General features: G+C 45.1%; 1 pseudogene across 1 annotated transcript in view; it reads right to left on the bottom strand.

Annotated features, from left to right (window-relative positions):
* Positions 1–22,626, bottom strand: part of LOC308530572 (protein MEMO1-like) — a 40,419-nt pseudogene extending 17,793 nt beyond the window's left edge. Inside the window, exon 1 of the transcript in view lies at positions 22,532–22,626. The product of the transcript in view is annotated as a protein MEMO1-like (transcript). The remainder of the gene's footprint in view (positions 1–22,531) is intronic.

Below are 22,626 nucleotides of genomic sequence, written 5' to 3'. Positions count from 1 at the left end.
CTACCCAGCAGGAGCTATGGAGAGATCTGCAGATTCCTCTCCCTTGGTTGGGCTTTGGAGTTGCCCAGATGAGGCCCAGCTGTGAAGCAATGCAAGCTGCTGTGGGGCCTTGGGCCTTCTTTTGGATGTTCTGGGTCTCTCTGACCCAGCTGCAGTTTGTTAGGTAATTTTATTTTATTTTTTATTTTATTATTTTTTTTTTTAGTTTTATTGCTTAAAGTATTACAAAGGGTATTACATATGTCTCCTTTTTTCCCCAGCCCTTGACAATCCCCTGGCCTCCCCTACCCCCCAGTGTCTTGTGTCCATTGGTTATGCTTATATGCATGCATATAAGTCCTTCGGTTGATCTCTTACCCCCCCCCCTTTCTGCCCCCCTACCCTCCCCGGCCTTCCCGCTGCAGTTTGACAGTCTGTTTGAGGCAGTTCTGCCTCTGTATCTATTTTTGTTCATAAGTTTATAATGGTCTTTATTATCCATGAATGAGTGAGATCATGTGGTATTTTTCCTTTCATTGACTGGCTTATTTCACTTAGCATAATGCTTTCCAGTTCCATCCATGCCATTGCAAATGGTAAGAGTTCCTTCTTTTTTACAGCAGCATAGTATTCCATCGTGTAGATGTACCACAGTTTTCTAATCCATTCATCTACTGATGGGCACTTAGGCTGTTTCCAGATCTTAGCTATGGTGAATTGTGCTTCTATGAACATAGGGGTGCATATATCCTTTCTGATTGGTGTTTCTGGTTTCTTGGGATATATTCCTAGAAGTGGGATCACACGGTCAAATGGGAGTTCCATTTTTAGTTTTTTGAGGAAACTCCATACTGTCTTCCATAGTGGCTGCACCAGCCTGCATTCCCACCAGCAGTGCACGAGTGTTCCTTTTTCTCCACATCCTCTCCAGCACTTGTCGTTTGTGGATTTGTTGATGATAGCCATTCTGACAGGTATGAGATGGTACCTCATTGTTGTTTTGATTTGCATCTCTCTGATGATTAGCGACTTTGAGCATGTTTTCATATGTCTCTTGGCTTTCTGAATGTCCTCTTTTGAAAGGTTTCTTTTTAGATCCTTTGCCCATTTTTTTGACTGGATTGTTCATCTTCCTTTTGTTGAGTTGTATGAGTTCCCTATAAATTTTGGAGATTAGGCTCTTATCAGATATGACATTGGCAAATATGTTTTCCTACCCAGTAGGCTTTCTTGTTGTTTTGTTGATGGTTTCTTTTGCTGTGCAGAAGCTTTTTATTTTGATGTAGTCCCATTTGTTTATTTTCTCTATAATTTCAAGTGCCCTAGAGCTGTATCAGTGAAGAAATTGCTTCGGCATATGTCTGAGATTTTGTTGCCTTTGGATTCTTCTAGAATTTTTATGGTTTCCCATCGTACATTTAAGTCCTTTATTTCTTTTGAATTTATTTTTGTGTATGGTATAAGTTGGTGGTCTAGTTTCATTTTCTTGCATGTATCTGTCCAATTTTCCCAACACCATTTATTGAAGAGACTATCTTGACTCCATTGTATGTTCTTGCGTCCTTTGTCAAATATTAATTGGTTCAGGCCGATTTCTGGGCTCTCTATTCTATTCCATTGATCTATATGTCTGTTCTTGTGCCAGTACCAGGCAGTTTTGAGAACAGTGGCTTTGTAATACAGCTTGATATCCGGTGTTGAGATCCCACCTACTTTGTTCTTTCTCAGGATCGCTGCAGCTCTTCAGGGTCTTTTTTTATTCCAGATGAATTTTTGGAGAGTTCGTTCTAGGTCTGTGAAATATGCCGTTGGTATTTTAATGGGAAGTGCGTTGAATTTATAGATAGCTTTGGGTAGTATGGACATTTTAATGATGTTGATTCTACCAATCCATGAACACGGTATGTTCTTCCATCTGCTTATGTCTTCCTCTATCGCTTTTTTCAATGTCCTGTAGTTTTCTGAGTAGAGGTCTTTTACCTCTTTAGTTAAGTTTACTCCTAGGTAGCTTAATTTTTTTGGTGTAATGGTAAATGGGATTGTTTTTTAGTCTCTCTTTCTGAAAGTTCACTATTGGTGTATAGAAATGCTTCAGATTTCTTGGGGTTAATTTTGTATCCTGCTACATTGCCAAATTCATGTATTAAGTCTAGTAGTTTTTTGATGGAGTCTGTAGGGTTTTGAATGTATAATATCATGTCGTCTGCAAATAAGGACAGTTTTACTTCCTCTTTTCCAATTTGAATGCCTTTTATTTCTTCTTCTTGTCTAATTGCAATGGCTAATACTTCCAGTACTATGTTGAACAGGAGTGGTGAGAGGGGGCATCCCTGTCTTGTTCCTGTTCTTAGGGGAAATGGTGTTAGTTTTTGTCCATTGAGTATGATGTTGGCTGTGGGCTTGTCATATATGGCTTTTATTATGTTGAGGTATGATCCTTCTATTCCTACCTTGCCAAGAGTTTTTATCAAAAATGGGTGTTGGATTTTGTTAAATGCTTTTTCTGCATCAATTGATATGAGTATGTGGTTTTTTCTTTCAATTTGTTTATGTGATGTATCACGTTTATTGATTTTCGGATATTGTACCATCCTTGCATCCTTGGGATAAATCCTACTTGGTCATGGTGTATGATCTTTCTGATGTACTGCTGGATCCGATTTGCTAAGATTTTGTTGAGGATTTTGGCATCTATGTTCATGAGGGATATTGGCCTGTAATTCTCTTTCATTGTGTTGTCTTTACCTGGTTTTGGTATTAGGGTGATGCTGGCTTCATAGAATGAGCTTGGAAGTGTCCCTTCCTCTGGAATTTTTTGTAGTTGTCTGAGGAGGATAGGTTTTAGTTCTTCCTTGAATGTTTGGTAAAACTCCCCTGTGAAGCCGTCTGGCCCCGGGCTTTTGTTTGCTGGAAGCTTTTTGATTACTGCTTCAATTTCTTCCATAGTTATTGGCCTATTGAGATTTTTAGATTCCTCCTGATTGAGTTTTGGAATGTTGTATTTTTCTAAGAATATGTTCATTTCCTCCAGGTTGTCTAGTTTTTTTGGAGTAGAGTTGTCCATAGTATTTTTTAACAATCATTTGTATTGGTGTGGGGTCTGTTGTTATTTCTCCTCTATCATTTCTGATTTTGTTTATTTGGGTCCTCTCTCTTTGCTTCTTGGTGAGCCTGGCTAGAGGTTTGCTATCTTGTTTATCCTTTCAGAGAACCAGCTCTTGGTTTCATTGATTTTCTGTATTGTTTTTTTGGTCTCTGTGTCATTTATTTCTGCTCTAATCTTTATTATCTCCTTCCTTCTGCTCACTCTGGGCTTTTCTTGTTGCTCTCTTTCTAATTCTTTGAGATGTAGAGTTAGATGATTTACTACCATTTTTTTCTTGTTTTTTGAGATAGGCCTGTGGAGCTATAAACTTCCCTCTCAGGACTGCTTTCATTGTGTCCCATAGGTTTTGTATTGTCGTGTTTTCATTGTCATTAGTTTCCAGGATGTTTTTAATTTCTTCTTTGATATTACTGGTAACCCAATCAATATTTAATAACATGCTATTCAGCTTCCAAGTGTTTGAGTATTTTGGGTTGTTTTTATTGTAGTTTATTTCTAATATTATGCCATCATGGTCTGAGAAGATGCTTCGCATGATTTCAATCTTCTTGAATTTAGGGAGACTTTGTTTGTGACCCAATATGTGGTCTATTTTTTAATGTGTCCCATGAGCACTTGAGTAGAATGTATATTCCGTGGCTTTGGGGTGAAGTGTTCTGAAGATGTCAATTAAGTCCATCTGATCTAGTGAGTCATTTAGGATTGCTGTTTCTTTGCTGATTGTTTGTCTAGAGCAGCCGTGGGTTTCTTGCTCTCCCCTCCACTCCTTCACCAGCAGCAGTGTTAACATGTATTAGTTCACACAAACACTCCATCCATGCTTTTGTTCAAGCCCTCCGGTCCAGTTTAAGAACCCACTGTGGCCCTCGAGTCAAAAAGTTTGCCCACCCCTGGTCTAGAGGATTTATCCAGTGATGTCAGTGGTGTATTAAAGTCCCTTACTATGATTGTATTGTTGTCGATCTCTCCTTTGATATCTTCCAGGAGTTTTTTTATGTATTTGGGTGCTCCTGCATTGGGTGCATATATGTTTATCAGGGTTATATCTTCTTGTTATACTGATCCCTTAGTATTATGAAGTGGCCTTCCTTATCTCTTGTTATGGCCTTCATTTTGAGGTCTATTTTGTCCGATATAAGTATTGCTACCCCAGCTTTCTTTTCATTTCCATTTGCCTGAAAGATATTTTTCCATCCCTTCACTTTCAGTCTGTATGAGTCCCTTCTTCTGAGGTGGGTCTCTTGTAGACAGCAAATGTATGGGTCGATGTCTTTTGGTTGGAGCATTTAGTCCGTTTACGTTTAAAGTTATTATTGAAAGGTACTTGTTTGTAGCCATTTCTTTTTTTGTCTGGCTGTTTTCTTTCTGAGCTTTTTATTTCTTCTTTTTACACCAGTCCCTTTAGCATTTCTTGCATTGCTGGCTTGGTGGTGATAAACTCCCTTAGCCTTTTTTTTTGTCTGTGAAGTTTCTTATTTCCCCTTCAATTTTGAATGATAGCCTTGCTGGATAGAGTATTCTTGGATTCAGTCCTTTGCTTTACATCACTTTGTAAATTTCTGTCCATTCTTTTCTGGCCTGATGTGTTTCTGTTGAGAAATCATTTGATAATCTGATGGGGGATCCTTTGTAGGTAACTCTCTGTTTCTCTCTTGCAGCCTTTAAGATTCTGTCTTTGACTTGTACATTTGCCATCGTTATTATGACGTGTCTTGGTTGAGAAAATTAACTTCTATTTTTAGTTTGTTGAAAGTTTTTGTTTTCTTTGTATCATAAAAGGTGTTGGATTTTGTTAAATGCTCTTTTTGTGTTTATTGAGATTTTCATTGTTTTATTACACGATTTAATTTTCTGATGTTAAATCGACCTTGAATTCCTGATATAAATACCAGTTGGTATTGGAGTATAATTATTTTTAGACATAGAGTGGATCGGTTTCCTAATATTTTGTTAAGGATTTTTGCATCTATGTTCATGAGAGATATTGGTCTGTAGTTTCTTTTGGTATCTGTCTGACTTTGGTGTCAGGGTAATAATCACCTCATGCAATGATTTGGAAAGTGTTCCCTCTGCCTCACTATTTCTGAAAGAGTTTATGTCAGATTTATATTTTTTCCTTTAATATTTGAGAATTTGCTATTGAAACCATCTGGATCTAGGCTTTTCTTTGTGGAAATATTTTTAATTATTTATTCAATTTTTGTACTTGCTATAGGTCTACTTATATATTTTTTATTTCTTCTTGAGTCAGTTTTGGTAATTTGTGTCATTCTATGAATATGTCTATTTCATGTAAGTTGCCTAATTTGTTTGCCAAAAGCTGTTTATAATATTCCCTTATGCCTCGCCCGTTTGTCCCATGGACTGAAGGCTCTCGAGCTTGATTCCAGTCAAGGGCACATACCTCGGTTGCAGGCTTGATCCCCAGCCCGGTCAGCCTGCATGTGGGAGGCAACCAATTGATGTGTCTCCTTCACATTCATGTTTCTCTCTCTGTGTCTCTCCTTTGCCCTTCCACTCTCTCTAAAAATCAATGGAAAAATATTCTTCGGTAAGGATTAGTAACAACAAAAAATTTTCCCTTATAGTACTTTTCTATTTCCTATAGGGTTGTTAGTGGTATTCATTCCTTTAGTCTTTATTTTGGGAATTTTTGCTTGGTCAGAATTGCTAAAGTTTATTAATTTTGGTTTCATTGATTTTCTCTATTTTTTTATATTTTCTATTTCACTGATTTTCACTCTGATCTTTAGTGTTTCTTCCTTCCCATTTACTTTGAGTTTTATTTACTGTTCTTTTTCTAGTTCTTGAGGTAGAAGCTAAGATTAATTTTAAGTATTTCTCTCTTATTTGTATTTAAAGTTATACATTTCTATCTATATACTGCTATACCTGCATTCTGTACATTTGGCTATGTTATGGTTTTGTTTTTATTCAACTCAAGATATTTCCTAAATTTTCTTCTGATCTCTTTTTTGACACGTGGGTCATTTAGAAGTGTGTTTAATTTCCACCTATTTAGAGACTCCTATATTTATTTTTATAAGCTGGATTCTAAGAATAGTTCCTTTATGGTTAAAAAACATACGTTGGATGATTTCAATTTGTATAAAGTTATTCGGGCTTATATTATGGCATTGCAAATGGACTCCTCTGGAGAATTTTCCAAGTGTATGGAAATAATGCATTACATCCTGCTTTTGTTAGGATGAAGTGCTAATCCCTGGCTAGTGTGGCTCAGTTGGTTGGAGCATGGAAGCTCCAGAAGGTGGAGGTTCAATTCCCAGTCAGGGCACACACCCAAGTTGCAGGTATGGTCCTTGGTTAGGGCATGTGGGGGAGACAGATCACTGATGTTTCTCTTTCACATTGATGTTTCTCTCTCTCTCTCTCTCTCTCTCTCTCTCTCTCTCTCTCTCTCTCTCTCTCTAAAAATAAGGAGTGTTAAATGTTAAGTCAAACTGATTGACAGTTACTAATTTCAGTAAATTTTGGTTGTTCTATCAATTACTGAAATAGACGTATTTAAATCTACAATTATGATGGTTAATTGTCTATTTGTCCTTTCAATTCTGTCATATATTCTGAGGCTCTGTTATAGTAAACATTTATACTTGTTACATATAGCTGACATGTTGACCATTTTATTATTACGAAATGTCCCACTACTTTGTCTCTAGTAAAGTTTCTTTTAACAGCTATTGTGTCTGATAGTAATATTGTCCTTCTGACTCTCCTATGTTTACTGTTTGCATTGTATATATTTTTCAACTTACTGTCTCTTTAAATCTAAATTGTGACTTTGATAGATAGCATGAATTTTGCTTTCTTATCCAGTCTGACAAGTATTAGTTATGTATTGCTGTATAACAAATAACCTCTAACTTAGTATCATGCAACAATAACCATTTATTATCTTACTCAGCTTTTTAAGTTAGGAATTTGGTACTGGCTTTCCGGGCTCAAAATCTCTCATGAAGTTGTAGTCAACCTGTCACTGAAATTGGAGTGATCTAAAAGAGGGGTTGCCAAACTTTGCTGTGATGGCCAATTTTATATGTTAACGGGACTAAGGGATGCCTTGATAGCTGGTGAAACATTGTTTCTGGGTGTCTGTGAGTGTGTCTTAGAAGAAATTAGCATTAGAATCAGCAGACTGAGTAAAGAAGATCCACCCTCACCAATGTGGACAGATGTGATCCAATCCTTTGAGGCCCTGAGTAGAACAAAAAGGCAGAGGAAGGGGGGATTCTCTCTTCTTGAGTCAATTCTATTAATAATTAATTAATTAATTAATTAATTAATACTAGTTCTGTTTCCCTGTAGAACCCTAATACACTTGTCAATTTTGAATATTATAGCAAAAAATATCTCACTGTTGTTTTATTTTGAATTTTTTATTAATGTGCTTTTTCACATTTTAATCAGTCAATTTTATTGCTTTTGTATATCCATTTCATTATTTTGGAGATTTGAGTATTCATTTGTCAGAATTCTTTGTGTGTGTGTGTGTGTGTGTGTGTATTTTTTTTTCTCTTTTGAAATATGTCAGAATTCTTTATTAATGAAGGACACTAAACTCTTTCTGTCATACATGCAAGCATGTTGCACATATTTCTCCATTTCCTGTTGTCACTTGCATGTAAATATTGTTTCAATGCTGTTGGTTTTTCCGTAGTCAAATTTACCGACTTACCCTTGCAATTTCATATGTTATCTTTATATTTGTAAAATTCTTTTCATAACTGAGATATTTTTAGTTCTTTGTAAATTTTAAATGTTATTATTTAATCCATCCAGAATTGATACATTTTTTCAAAGTGTTAATTGAACAACTTTCTGGTTGCTGTGTCATTGATGTGAGTAGACACCAAATTCTTGAACACGATGGCATGTATTTCTGGGTCCCCTCTTCTCTGCCATTGTTCTATGTTTGTGCTGCTATAATACTATTTATTTAGATTGATGGCACATGCGAATATCCAGTAGGATAAGTTCTACTTAATACGTTTTTCTTCAGAGACACTTTAGAATAAATGTTTCAACTCTCCTCCCCACCCCCCAAATTACAATCCCATTGGGTTTTTAAAGTAACATTTTTTATTGAGATATAGTTCACACAACATGCAGTTTACCCATATCAATGTATGGGAAATAAAATTATCTGTTAACCCTCCCATGTAATATGAGGGAGATAATATAATTATTCTTTCTTCCTGGTAACTATCCCAGCTTTTGTTGATATAGTTTAGAGTTTTAACGCTATTCTTTATCCCTTCTTCCCCAGTATTTGGGGCCTTTATGAGGCCACCAAAGCAGCATGGAGGAGACAAAGGCCAGGTCAGTCCAGCTGCAGAATTATCCTATATAATAAAAGAGAAACATGTAAGCCCTAACCGGTTTGGCTCAGTTGGCTAGAGCATCGGCCTGCAGACTGAAGGGTCCCAGGTTCGATTCCAGTCAAGGGCATGTGCCTTGGTTGCGGGCACATCCCCAGTGGGAGGTGTGCAGGAGGCGGCTGATCGATGTTTCTCTCTCATTGATGTTTCTAACTCTCTGTCCCTCTCCCTTCCTCTCTGTAAAAAGTCAATAAAATATATTTTTTTTAAAAAAAGAGAAACGCGGAGAGAAACTAAGATGGCGGCATAGGGAAACACCAAAATTGCCGCCTCCTACAACAACTTCAAAAACACAATAAAAAGACAAAACGGACATCATCCAGAACTACAGGAAGGCTGGCGGAGTGGAAATTCTACAACTAGAAGGAAAGAGAAAAGCACATTGAGGGTCAGGAGCTGCGGAAGTAAAGTACAAAGGTACGGAGGCTCGAGCGCGCTCGGAAAGGGGCTGGTACCTGAGGACACGGCTGTCTTCTTGAATCGGGAGGAGTCACAGACTCCCAACTGCTCTGAACTCTAGTTCCAGGAAGTCTCTGGGGACCCAGGACTCATACGGGGAGAAACTGGACTGTCTGGCAGCGGGCAGAACTCGGAACTCGAGGGTAGCTTTCCCTCAGAGGTGCTTGCAGCAATTAAATTATCAGGACACTGAGATGTGCGTGGCCCCTTAGGGTAGGGCTGAGAATCCGCCATAGCTGCTTGCTCCGCCCTTTGATTCCCTGAGACCCCGCCCCACCCAGGCTACAGCAGAGGCTTTTGCATATGAATGCCCTGGCCCTTTGCAACCTGAAAATTACCTAACAAACTGCAGCTGGGCCACAGACCCAGAACTTCCAAGAGAAGGCCCAAGGCCCCACAGCAGCTTGCATTGCTTCACAGCTGGGCCTCATCAGGGCACCTCCAAACTCCAAAAAAGGAAGGGGAATCTGCAGTTCTCTTCATAGCTCCTGCTGGGTAACCTCCAAGAGCCAGTGTACCCAGTGGTCAGAGGGGGGCCATCCGGATTACAACTCCTCAGATCCATAAGGGACACACTCAGGGGGCAGACTCAGTGAGCACCAAAGCCCCACTGAAGCAAGTCTTGCCCCAGAAGGGTGTCTTCAGCACAGAAGTTCTCCCACTGCAGACACAGCCGATTCTCACTGCCAATTGGCCTGGAGGTCAATTCCTCCCAGTGATCCTACAACAATCAAGGCATAACTACAACAAAACTGCACAAAACCCACAAGGGGGTGCACCAAGAGTGTCCACCTCAGGTAACGGGGGAGGCTGAGCCACTGGGCCCTACAGGACACCTAGCACACAAAACCACTCTACCAACACAGGGAAGTAAAAAAAAAATGCGGAGACAAAGAAACAGATCACAAATGACAGAAATGGAGGAAAGCGAACTACTAGATATAGAGTTCAAAACCATGTTTATAAGGTTTTTCAAGAATTTTATGGAAACTGCCGACAAATTTAGTGAGACCCTGGAGGATATGAAAAAAGACCAACTAGAAATTAAGCATACACTGACTGAAATAAAGAATATTATACAGACTCCCAACAGCCGACCAGAGGATCCCAAGAATCAAGTCAAAGATTTGAAATACAAAGAAACAAAAAATACCCAACCGAAAAAGAAAAAAGATTCCAAAAATATGAAGAAAGTGTAAGGAGCCTCTGGGACAACTTCAAGCGTACCAACATCAGAATTATAGGGGTACCAGAAGAAGAAAGAGGGCAAGATATTGAAAATCTATTTGAGGAAATAATGACAGAAAACTTCCCCTACCTGGTCAAAGAAATAGACTTACAAGTCCAGGAAGCGCAGAGAACCCCAAACAAAAGGAATCCAAAGAGGACCACACCAAGACACATCATAATTAAAATGCCAAGAGCAAAAGACAAAGAGAGAATCTTAAAAGCGGCAAGAGAAAGACAGTTAGTTACCTACAAGGGAGTACCCATATGACTGTCAGCTGATTTCTCAACAGAAACTTTGCAGGCCAGAAGAGAATGGCAAGAAATATTCAAAGTGATGAATAGCAAGAACCTACAACCAAGATTACTTTATCCAGCAAAGCTATCATTCAGAATAGAAGGTCAGATAAAGAGCTTCACAGATAAGAAAAAGGTAAAGGAGTTCATCACCACCAAACCAGCATTATATGAAATGCTGAAAGGTATCCTTTAAGAAGAGGAAGAAGAAAAAGGAACTCTTACCATTTGCCACAGCATGGATGGAACTGGGGAGCGGATAAATACCACATGATCTCACTCATTTGTGGAATATAATGAACAGCATAAACTGATGAACAAGGACTGATCCAGAGACGGAGAGGCATTGATTGGACTGTCGGGCCTTGGAGGGAAGGTAGGGGAGGGTGGGGGTAAGGGGGAAAGATCAACCAAAGGACTTATATGCAAGCATATAGGCCTAACCAATGGACACGGACAACGGGGGGTGAGGGCATGAGCGGGGGGGTGGAAGGGTGGGGGGGGCGAGTAGGGGGTAACGTGGGAACAAGGACACATATGTAATATCTTAATCAATAAAAAATATATTTTAAAAAAAAGAGAGAGAAACGTGTAAATTGACCATCCCTTCGCTAGCTCACCAGCCAATCAGGAGAGTATGCAAATTAACCCAACAAAGATGGCGGGGTAATTTGCATACACAGGCCGCCAAGTGGCCTGGGTTCTGAGAACATCTTCAGACTCCGGCTGCTCCTAGTCTGTAGGTCCACACATAGGCCCTGAGCAGCTGGGGTCCCAGAACACCCACAGCCACTCCGGGCTTACGGGTGCAGGTGCCAAGCAGATGTTCTTGCCCTGTGGCCCCTTGCGCATGCGCTGGTGCCAAGCAGCGGCCTGGATTCATGCCCCCCAGCCTGGCGCCCATTATGGGGCGAATAGGCCAGGCCAAGCCTCCCTGCGACCCCAGGAGAAGAAACTGTTCTGCTGACCAGCCTGCGTTATGGACCTGTTCGGGTGGGTGGAGCAGAGTCCAGGACCTCTAGCCTGCAGCCATAGGAAGTCTCCCTCTCCCCAGAGTTAGGAGCACCAGCCCAGGTCCACCCAGCGCCGGGTCCTGACTGCCGGCTCATACACACACACCACACGCATCCACATACTCCTCTATCACTTCCTTGCGCTCTCACACTCTCTCCCTCCCTACCTTCCTGCTGGTCGCCATTTTGAGAAAAAAAAAATCTTACCTAGTCTTACCTAATAATAGACGAACATGTAAATTGACCATACCTTTGCTACTCTAACCAGCCAAACAGGAGAGTATGCAAATTAACCTAACAAAGATGGCGGCTAATTTGCATATGTAGGCGCCAGCAGCCTGGGTCCCGGGAACATCCTCGGGACCCAGGCTGCTCCTAGCCTGTAGGCCCTGAGCAGCTGGGTTCCCAGAATGCCCCCAGCCACTCCGGGCCTATGGGCACAGGTGCCAAGCGAATGTTCCCACCCCGTGGCCGCTTGCGCATGCACTGGTGCCAAGCAGTGGCCTGGATCCATGCCCCCCAGCCCCGCACCCATCATGGGGGTGGACAGGCCAGGCCAGGCTGCCCCACATCGATCGTGTACCGAACAGAACAGGCCTCCCTGCAAATGATCGCCGGGCGAACAGAACAGGCCTCCCTGCAATTACTGGTGGGGTGAGCAGGCCAGGCCTCCCTGCGATTGATCATGGGGCGAACAGAGCAGGCCTCCCTGCGATCACTGGTGGGGTGAACAGGCCAGGCCTCCCCCAGTTGCTCTCGGGGCAAACAGGCCACGCCTCCCTGCGATCCCAGGTGAAGAAGCCATTCTGCTGACCAGCCTGCGCTATGGACCTGTTCGGGTGGGTGGCGCAGAGTCCGGGGCCTCTAGCCTGCAGCCATAGGAAGTCTCCCTCTTTCCAGAGTTAGGAGCACCATCCCAGGTCCACCCAGCACCGGGTCCTGACTGCGGGGGTGAGTTCCTTCAGGCTGGGGTTTGATCCCTAGGCATTAGCAGTAGGAGACCAGTGCCTTTGTTATTGCTGTGTGTCGGGGTTTTAATTGGACAAATGCTCAGTGGTCCCGGGCACCAGCTTAGCAAAATCTTTTAGGAGGAGAATTCTGTCTGGGGTTTCCTCAAATTCCCTCAGCCACTACTCACCCCTCTGTGAAGGCGCAGAACAAGAGAGGCCCCTTAAGTAAAAATCAGAGGTCTCCAGCAACGGTGGGCCTCTCTCATCACAGTCATTTGGACTGGGTGGCATCTGAGTATTTATCTAGGCACCATGACAGGGAACACACAAGCTCAAGTCATGATCTCTGCCCTTAAATAATTCACAATCTTATTAGAGCGAGTGGCTGATAAAAGCGCAGTAATGACATCAGAATGTAAGGCAACAATACAGAGAGGAACAGAGGCAATTGCTAGGATGATTTCCCAACAATTAGTACAAAGAGTATGTGCTGTGAATTAAATAAAAAAAAATATGTGTGGAAGTAGCTGCTTCATGAGTATGGGATACCTTCCTATTTTAAAGGAAACTGAGTTCCATGTGAACTGTGTACTATGCTATGATATCTGAGGCACAGGGCAAGGGAGGCCCTAAGGGTACTGTGCTTTGATATTTGAGCCATTCTTTATTGTTCAATGTGATTTATTTCTGCACGCCTCAGTTTTGTAATAGTTAAATTACTAGAATAACACATCTTGCTATAAAATATTACTAGAAGAGCAAATGATCAGGTGACATTTATTGTTATTTTCTATAAATGAACACAATCTCTGGTATGCTAAAGTGATAGGTATTATAGAAATATTCAGATAGGGGGACCTACAGGCTTGATTACAAGTGAGGCTTGCTATCACAACCCAAACTTATTGCTTAAAAAAAAAAAGCAGGGAGCCAACTAGAAACTGAACCAAATATAAGCTCTTAAAGGGCAAATGTAAATTGGATAAGCTTTGCTATTACAAGAGCAAGAAGAAAAAATTCAGATGCAAGAATGAGAAGCACACTGCATCCACTCTACGTTGCTGTTAAAGAAAAAGAATGATATACTATGAAAATACTTAATAGGGATTGTAAAGAGATTTATTCAAAGAGGATTTCCTAGAGTAGGTGGTATTTCAGTTAATTTTTTTAAATGTGAAGAGGTTAGCTAGATAAGAAAAAGGTGTAGGGGTCCCGAATTGCAGAGGGTTCAGGCGGGGCTGAGGGACCCCCTCACCTCCGTGCATGAATTTTGTGCACCGGGCCTCTAGTTCTCTAATAATCAGTGCTCTGTATTTTTAGTAATATTTGTTCTGATTTTGAAATCATCACAAGCTTAGAGAAAAGGCCCCCAGACAGGCCCTCAGTGGACAGAGCTGGGAGATGCTGGGCTTGGGGCAGCTCCCACTCACAGCTGCGTCCCTCAGAGAATTGCCTTATCCATCGTTGTGCTCCTCCGGGGGATAGCCCATGACCATGACACAGGGCTCCAGGATGCAGAGGCCTGGCCCCTGCCTTAGTGAGCAGCTGCCCCAGCCCCAGAGCTCCCGAGAGCATTATCTGAAGCTTCCTTCCCTCCAGATGGTCCTGTGGGCTTTCCTCTGTCCAGTCCGGTTCCCCTCACTTCCTTGTGGGGATGTTGCCTGAGGCCATTCCCCAATCACCCTCTGCAGGCAGCTCTTTGTTTTTCAATCTGTTTCTAAGGGACTCAACCTAATACACGAGTGATATAAATATGTGTCATTTACGTCACGCTCTGGGGTCACCTGTTGACCTGAGCTGGAATACACACTTCCAGAATAGTCAGCCAGCATCTGATCAACAAGTAGGTAATTACTGCAAGGGTTCAACTGCTTATCTCTGGGAAACAGCAGAGGCTTCATTAATTTTCATGATGAGTGTTAGAAATGAGTTTTCATTTGTGTATTAAGTGTCTTAATAATTAGCATAGTGTGTGTTAAAAATGGGGTATTGTTGGTGAAATTGATAGCAAGCAATATTGTCTAAAGTATTGTAAACACCTCCCACCCTTGTTTGAACAGTGTTTCCTGTTAGTGGCGCCCAAGGCTTGAGCTCTAAATGGTCCTGCATTCAGTCAGTAGTGCAGAAGGATCCTGGTCCCCGATGCCAGCGAAACAGCTACCTGAATATGGACCTCAAGGAGGTGGGCAAGTTTACCTCGAGGGCACCTTTTATGACAGGCGAGTTAAGAGCGCCTAGAAGGCTAGCCTGCTGGGACTCCGTCAGAATTATAGAACAGGCTGCGAGCCCATCTTGTCCCTGCCTGCCATCAATCATCACCAAGGACTGCTCTGTCTCTACAGTCGGCTGGTCGGGTCTCAGCTCTGACTCCCGCTGCGGGGCCTTCATTCTCCAGCACTCTGGCCTCCCAACACACCAGGTTTAAGCCAGGTTAATCTGTCAGGTGTCAGTTCTTGTTGGAAGATATCACTAGCTGCCAAGAATTGAAGGTAGGTTTTCTCCTCACACAACCTCACTACCAGGTAGTTTGTTGCAATAAAAACTCTTATTTTTTTTTTAATTTTTTTAAAAAAATATTTTTTACTGATTTTTTACAGAGAGGAAGGGAGAGAGACAGAGAGCTAGAAACATCAGTGAGAGAGAAACATCGATCAGCTGCCTCCTGCACATCTCCCACCGGGGATGTGCCCGCAACCCAGGTACATGCCCTTGACCAGAATCGAACCTGGGACCCTTCAGTCCGCAGGCCGATGCTCTATCCACTGAGCCAAACCGGTTTCGGCAATAAAAACTCTTAAAAGGAATTCTGACACATTTTTTTTTTTTTAATAAACAAGTGTTGCTCTGACAAGTGGTAAATAAAGGAGAGGATCAAGGAAGTCACCTTTTTCCTTTTATGCACCATACCTCAGGGCAACTAAATGGCAGATAAAGGGAAGTGTCCCTTTATATAACACTAGAGGCCCGGTGCACGAAATTCGTGCACTAGGGGTTGGGGTTCCCTCAGCCCAACCTGCTCCTCTCACAGTCCGGGAGGTCTCAGTGGATAGTGGATGTCGTACTGACGGCCACAGTCTGGCAGCAGAGGCTCGGAGCAGGCTTCCCGTGTGTGTGTGTGTGTGTGTGTGTGTGTGTGTGTCCCCGCTGGTGGCCTGCCCCTAGCCGCATTGGAGGCTCAGAGCAGGCGCTGTGTGTGTGTGTGTGTGTGTGTGTGTGTGTGTGTGTGTGTCTGCTGGGGGCCTGCCCCCAGCCACACCGTGGAGGCTTGGAGCAGGCGCCCCTCTGTGTTGATCTCTCAGGCTCCAGGCCTCCACTGCGTTTTGTTCTCTCCCTTGAGCTCTGGCCAGGGTGGGGTGCTGCCTGCAGGCCGCATTTTCCTGCTCACAGATCGCCGGATCACCTCAGAGACCTGGGGACAGGCCCTGCTGGATGCTGTCTGTGCAGAACTTTCCTGCTCTGGGGTTGCCATGGCGACCCAGGAGCAGGCCCACCTGGGGGCTGTCTGCTGGCTGCACTTTCCTGCTCTGGGATTGTCATGGGGTCCCGGCTGGGGCCAGGGCTTAGGCGGCATGGGGCTTGGACGGCACACGGGGGTCCCTGCTGGGGGCAGGACTTAGGTGGCACAATTGTACCACCTAAGCCCCGCCGCCCAGGGCCACACACAGGGGCCCGGATGGGGGCTTGAGCTGGCCAGCCCTGCCTGCAGTATGCAAATTAGCCACCATCTTTGCTGGTGGTTAATTTGCATATTGCTCTGATTAGCCCATGGGAGGTGTAGCGAAGGTACGGTCAATTACCATGTTTGTCTATTATTAGATAGGAATCCAGCCACTATGTGAAGGTGAAACACTAGAAATAGAACATCACCATTTTACCACACCCATCTTGACTCAGTGGGTGTAGGTGGCGATCACCTATGCTAACACCTCAAATGCAGACCAGGTGGAAAAGCCAAGCACCTCCTAGGATGTCGTCTTGTCCAAAAACTGAGCCTGCAACAGAGGAAGTATCTAGAGCTAATACTCAATGTACAGGGGTGACAGGAGACAGAGGCACACGCTACATGCCACTAGAGGGTGCATCACCAGCCAGAGCCAGACTAGGAAACTCTGGGACAAATGATCCAGGTCTTCAGCAAAAAACTGGGGGGGGGGGGGGGGGTAAGGCTGAAAGAAAATAACCTGATAGAGAGAGATTTTTCAACCTTTTTCATCTCATGGCATACATAAACTAATTGCTGATATTCTGCTGCACATCAAAAATACATTTTTTGCCAATCTGACAAAAAAAATAATATAATTTTGATTCATTCACATTGGATGGCTACTGTTATGTTGGCTGTTGTCATTTTTTTATTTGACAAGCTAAGGGAAAAGAGGGCAGTGCCCCTGACTAAATAGTCAGGTACTGCATGTTTAACAAAATTCTTATGGCACACTGGTTGAAAATCGCTGTTACAGATTAAAAGAGATTTAAGAGATATGTCAATGGATTGCAGGAAATCTACATTATTTGGACTTTGATTCAAATAAATTACTAACAATTTTATAGCATCTGCTAGAGGCCCGGTGCACAAAATTCGTGCATGGGGGGAGGTGTCCCTCAGCCTGGCCTACGCCCTCTCACAATCCGAGACCCCTTAGGTATGGCCTCTAGGCCTGGCCTATCAGGGCTTTCCTTCCCCCTGGCTGCTGGCAGCTGGCCCTGCCCCCGCCGCTGCCACTGCTTGCCATCTGTGCCGTGCTGCCCCCCTGCCTCCCGCTGCCACTGGTTGCCTCCCTCTGTGGGCGACAGGCATGGGTGATCGCTTGGCTGGCCTGGACCTCCCTCTGCGGGGCAATCGCTGGCTGGCCCCGTACACCAGCCACAGCATTGCTGGCTGGTGGCCTGGGCCTCCCTCTGTGGCTGTCAGCCCAGAGGCCCCACCCACCTGGCTGGGGGTCTGCGATTGATCACTATGCAGAGGGTGGCCTGGGCCACCCTCTTTGGGGCAGTTGATCATGGAGCCCGCCCATCAGTTGCCCTGCAGAGGGGTGACCTGGGCCTCCCTCTGTGGGGTGATCATGGGGTGATGGCAAGGCCCCCCTGACCAATTGCATCACACCTACCTTGGCTGGCCTGGCACCAGTGCATGTGATAGCGTGGTCATCTGGAAGGTCATCTGGATAGTCATTCTGCTGTTCAGTTGTTAGGTCAATTTGCATATTACACTTTTATTATTATAGAGTAGGGGCCCAGTGCATGAATTCATGCACCTTGAAAGGAATTGTGGGCTGCGAGGCTGCAGTAAGCACAGGGGCCTATTCTCCACACCTCCCCAGCCCCTCCCACCATGGCCCCCAGTCCCCTGTCAGCTGGCAGCCCCACTCCCGCCACCGCCGCCACCCTCATGCACTGATGATGCCAGCTCCGCTCGCGCCCGCTGACAGTGCACAGCAATTGGGGCCAGCACCAGCAGCAGGTGCGAGCAGGGCCAGCCCTGTCAGTGGGTGTGAGCGGCAGCTGCTGCCCTGATTGCCTCTCAGGAGCAGAGGGAAGTGGAGACTCCCTCAGGGGTGATCAGGGCCAGCATCCTCCACTCACACCCGCTGGTGATGCTGAGTGATCGGGACTGGTGCCGGCAGCAGATGTGAGCACCAGGTGGGACTGCAGCATGCGGGAGCAAAGAATTCTCAGTAACCACCAGAGATTCACTCTGATGACAGCAACCAGCGCCCTGCTTGGTCTGGTGCTCCTGCTCACCTGCTCCACCATCCCATGGCGGCCAACGCCGGCCATTTTCTGCACACGCCTCCTGGTGGTCAGCGCATGTCATAGCAACCAGTTGTTCGATTGTTCAGTTGTTCTGGTTGTTGTGCTGTTCGGTCTATTTACATATTAGCCTTTTATTATATAGGACTAGAGGCCCGGTGCACAAAAATTTGTGCACTCAGGGGGGAGGGGGGGTCCCTCAGCCCGGCCTGTGCCCTCTCGCAGTCTGGGACCCCTCGGGAGATAACGCCCTGCTGGCTTAGGCCTGCTCCTGGGTGGCAGAGGGCAGGCCCAATCCCTAGGTGCAGCCCCTGGTCGGGCTCAGAGCAGGGTCGATCGGGGGGTTGGGGAGCTCCCCCCTGTCACGCACAGAGCAGGGCTGATCAGGGGGTTGAGGAGCTCCCCCCTGTCACTCACAGAGTAGGGCCGATAGGGGAGTTGGGGCACCGCCCCCTGTCACACACAGAGCAGGGCGGATCAGGGGGTTGGGGCGCTGCCACTGTCACACTCAGGGCAGGGCTGATGGGGAGGTTATGGCTCTACCCCGTCACACACAGAGCAGGGCCCGTGGGGGGTAGGGGGGGGATTGGGGCGCCGCACCTTGTCACACACAGAGCAGGGCTGATCAGGGGGGTTTGGTCGCTGCCCCCTGTCACGCTGATCCCGGTGCCAGGAGGCCTCATGGCTCCGCTGATCCCAGTGCTGGGAGGCATATTACCCTTTTACTATATAGGATAGAAGCCTGGTGCACGGGTGGGGGCCAGCTGGTTTGCCCTGAAGGGTGTCCTGGATCAGGGTGGGGGTCCCCACTGGAGTGCCTGGCCAGCCTGGGTGAGGGAATGATGGCTGTTTGCAGCTGGTCACACACCCTTCAGGGTGGGGGTCTGCACTGGGGTGCCTGGCCAACCTGGGTGAGGGGCTGATGGCCGTTTTCAGGCTGACGGGTGACTGAAGCTCCCAACTGCTCCTTTTTTCCTTTTTTTTTTTCGTTCTGGGCCAGCTTTAGCTCTGAGGCTCCGCTCCAGCTATGAGACTTCCACTGCTGAAAGCAGGTTTCTGGCCTTTGTTTACCCTTCTGTATTTGAAACAATGTTGCGGTCCTGCTGGCTGAAGCCTGGGGTTTTGTTTAGCTTCTATTTTTGTAACATAGTTGCTTAGAGTGCAGCTGAGAGGCCGGCAAGGCAGGCGGGGAAGCTTTGGCTTCCTCCATCACTGAAGCAAGCAAGCCTCATGTTAGTTTCCAGCTGCCTGGCTGCCGGCCGCCATCTTGGCTGTCAGTTAATTTGCATATCTCACTGATTAGCCAATGGGAAGGGTAGTGGTCGTATGCCAATTACCATGTTTCTGTTTTATTAGATAGGATGAGACAGTTGAAGATATGGCACTGATCAGTTTGGCTTAATGGTCAGAGTGTCAGCCCTTGGACCAAAGGGTTGCAGGTTCGATTCCCAGTCAAGAGCATATACCTCTGTTGTGGGTTTGATGCCCAGCCCGGGTTGGGGCATGTGCGGGAGGCAACCAATGTGTCTCTCTCACATCAGACTCTCTCTCTCTCTTCTCCTCCTCCTCCTCCTCCGCCTCCTTTTCTTCCTCCTCCTCTTCCTCCTCCTGCCCTTCCAATCTATAAAAGTCATTGGAAAATATATCCTTGGGTGAGGATTAACAAAAAAAAGAAAATGTGGATACCAACTGACTAATGATTTTAAGAGATTATTGTATATGAATAATTATTTTGGTGTGATACTGGTATTCAGGTTATGGTTTTCTTTGTTTTCATATTTTTAGATAAATATATTGAAATAATTACTGAGGAGTTAAAATGATGTCTGAGATTTGCTTCAAAATGATATGGGGGTGGGGTGGGGTATAAGTAAAGCTAGATTTGCTTAAGTTAACTATCATTGAAGCTGGAAAAGGGGGATGTGAGGGTTCATTGCACCATTTTGTCTAATTTTATGTTTAAAAATTTTTTGAGTGCTCGCTTTGGCAGCACATATACTAAAATTGGAACGATACAGAGAAGATTAGCATGGCCCCTGCGCAAGGATGACATGCAAATTCGTGAAGCGTTCCATATTTTTATAAAAAAAAATAATAAAAAAAATTTTTTTGGGCAATAAGTACTTTTATTTATTTATTTTTAATTCTCACCTGAGGATATGTTTGTTATTGATTTCATTTTTTACTTTTTACATATATTTTTATTGATTTCAGAGAGAAAGGGAGAGGGAGTGAGAGATAGAAACATCAATGATGAGAGAGAACCATTGATCAGCTGCCTCCTACATGCTCCCTACCGGGTATGGAGCCCAGAACCGGGCATGTGCCCTGACCAGGAATTGAACTGTGACCTCCTGGTCCATAGGTTGATGCTCAACCACTGAGCTACACCAGTCAGGCCATTTTTCATTGATTTTAGAGAGGAAGGGGGAGAGAGTGAATCTTCAGTCAGTTGCCTCCCCTATGGGCCCAACTGGGGAGCGAACCTGCAACCTTTCGGTGTATGAGATGATGATGGAGCAGTAAGTACTTTTTAAAGAACAGTATTCTTCTGAGGATTGTTCTTTCACTCAACATTATGTTTCTAAGATTCGCCCCCACGTTGTAGCTGTAGTTCATCCAATGTTCACTTCTGTGTTGTCTTCTCATTGTATGAATTTTCTCATTTGGCGGACAATGGATATTTGAGTTTTCAGGTTTTTGCTATCACAAGGTGGCTCAAGTGCAGCCTTAACTTGGTAAAGCCAAACATCTGCACTTTGCTGGTGCGATAAAGCGGCGAGGATGGGAACGGAGGAAACTGGCACCAGGGCGATCTCTCAGATCTTACCCGCAGGGGACCCACAGGCTGGTGCGCTGCTGCAGCACTCATGCCAGTGAATTGGGAAGGGTTCTTTGGTTGCTAACGAGAAAACAAAATAAATAGAGCAAAAATGAAATGAAATTAACTAAAATAAAAAGTGGGAAAAAGAGCAGAATTTATTTGTTAATATCTTTAAATTGATTTTTTTATATATATTTTATTGAGTTTTTACAGAGAGGAAAGGAGAGAGATAGTTAGAAACATCGATGAGAGAGAAACATCGACCAGCTGCCTCCTGCACATCTCCCACTGGGGATGTGCCCGCAACCAAGGTACATGCCCCTGACCGGAATCGAACCTGGGACCCCTCAGTCCGCAGGCCGACGCTCTATCCACTGAGCAAAACCGGTTTCGGCTTTAAATTGATTTTTAAAAAGCAATCCTCACCTGAAGATACTTTTTCTATAGATTTTTCTTTTAGAGAGAGTGGAAGGGAGGAGGGAGGGCGGGAGGAAAAGAGAGAGAGAGAGAGGGAGGGAGGGAGAGAGAGAGAGAGAGATATGAGATTGACACATCGATTGGTTGCCTCCTGCATGGCCCCTACTGGGTCTGGGATTGATCCTGCAACCCAGGTACGTCCTCTTCCCGACGACAGGGAATCAAATCTGATTAATGCGTGGGCCGCCGCTCTCAGCACTGAGCCACACCAGCCAGGGCTTTATTTATTGATTTTTAGAGAGAGAAATATCGATTTGTTGCTCCATCTTCTATGCGTTCATTGGCTCATGCTTGTATGTGCCCGACCAGAGTGGATCCCACCCCCTGCGGCGCTCTAACCAAGGGAGCTGCCGTCCCAGGGCACCATCGGCTCCTTTCATGTACAAGTCTGATTGCCAGCACCTCCCTGTGGAGGGGCTCTGTTCCTGGGAATCTTGTCTCTTTCCCCATCACCTGGCTCTTCTCAGCCCCACGCTGTCCTCCTTCTCAGGCAGGGTCTCCCCTGCCACTCCCTGCTCACATCCCGCCAGGCCAGCCCCAGGAAAGAGAAGCCCAGTCCCGTCTCCAGGCCCCGAATGGGGTGTGTCAGGAACTGCGCTGCTCCCAGTGCTCATCTGGGTCGGCCGTCCTTCCCTGGAGTGTGGTGAGAAGCCAGCCCTGCCAGAGCTGCATGGCTTGAGAATAAGGTGGATCCTGAAAACATATGGGGGTGAGGGGTAAGGGGTGATTCCAGAAAAAGAGGCAGGGGATGCTGGGCTCGCAGAGCAGCAGACACCCAGTACAACGCATCAGCGCCTTTTCTCATGTTGGCCCGGGAAGGCGTATGTGGGACACAGTGTAACTGGAGCCAAGTTCTGCTGCCTGCCAACCCTGCAAACCAAGTGCTAGTGAAAAAGGAAAGAGGTTTTATTCAAGTGTCAGTCACGGAGGAGATGGGGGACTCTTGTCACAAAGCCCATCTCCCTGTCTGAGTGCAGGCAGAGGTTTGATGGGGAGGGAGAGGGAAAGCACAACAAAGAGACCAAGGGGAGGGTTGGAAGGTTCCCTACGCGCAGGCCAGAGCATCCATTCCGATAAGGACCTGCACACCCAGGGTGATGTCTGTGCGCGTCATCCTGTGCTCATCATCCTGGCTCCACGTCAT

Source organism: Myotis nattereri (assembly GCF_964212035.1).
Source record: "Myotis nattereri genome assembly, chromosome: 15".
Classification (NCBI taxonomy): domain Eukaryota; kingdom Metazoa; phylum Chordata; class Mammalia; order Chiroptera; family Vespertilionidae; genus Myotis; species Myotis nattereri.
The sequence above is the reverse complement of the archived record's forward strand: the minus strand, read 5'-3'. Positions and strand labels throughout refer to the sequence as shown.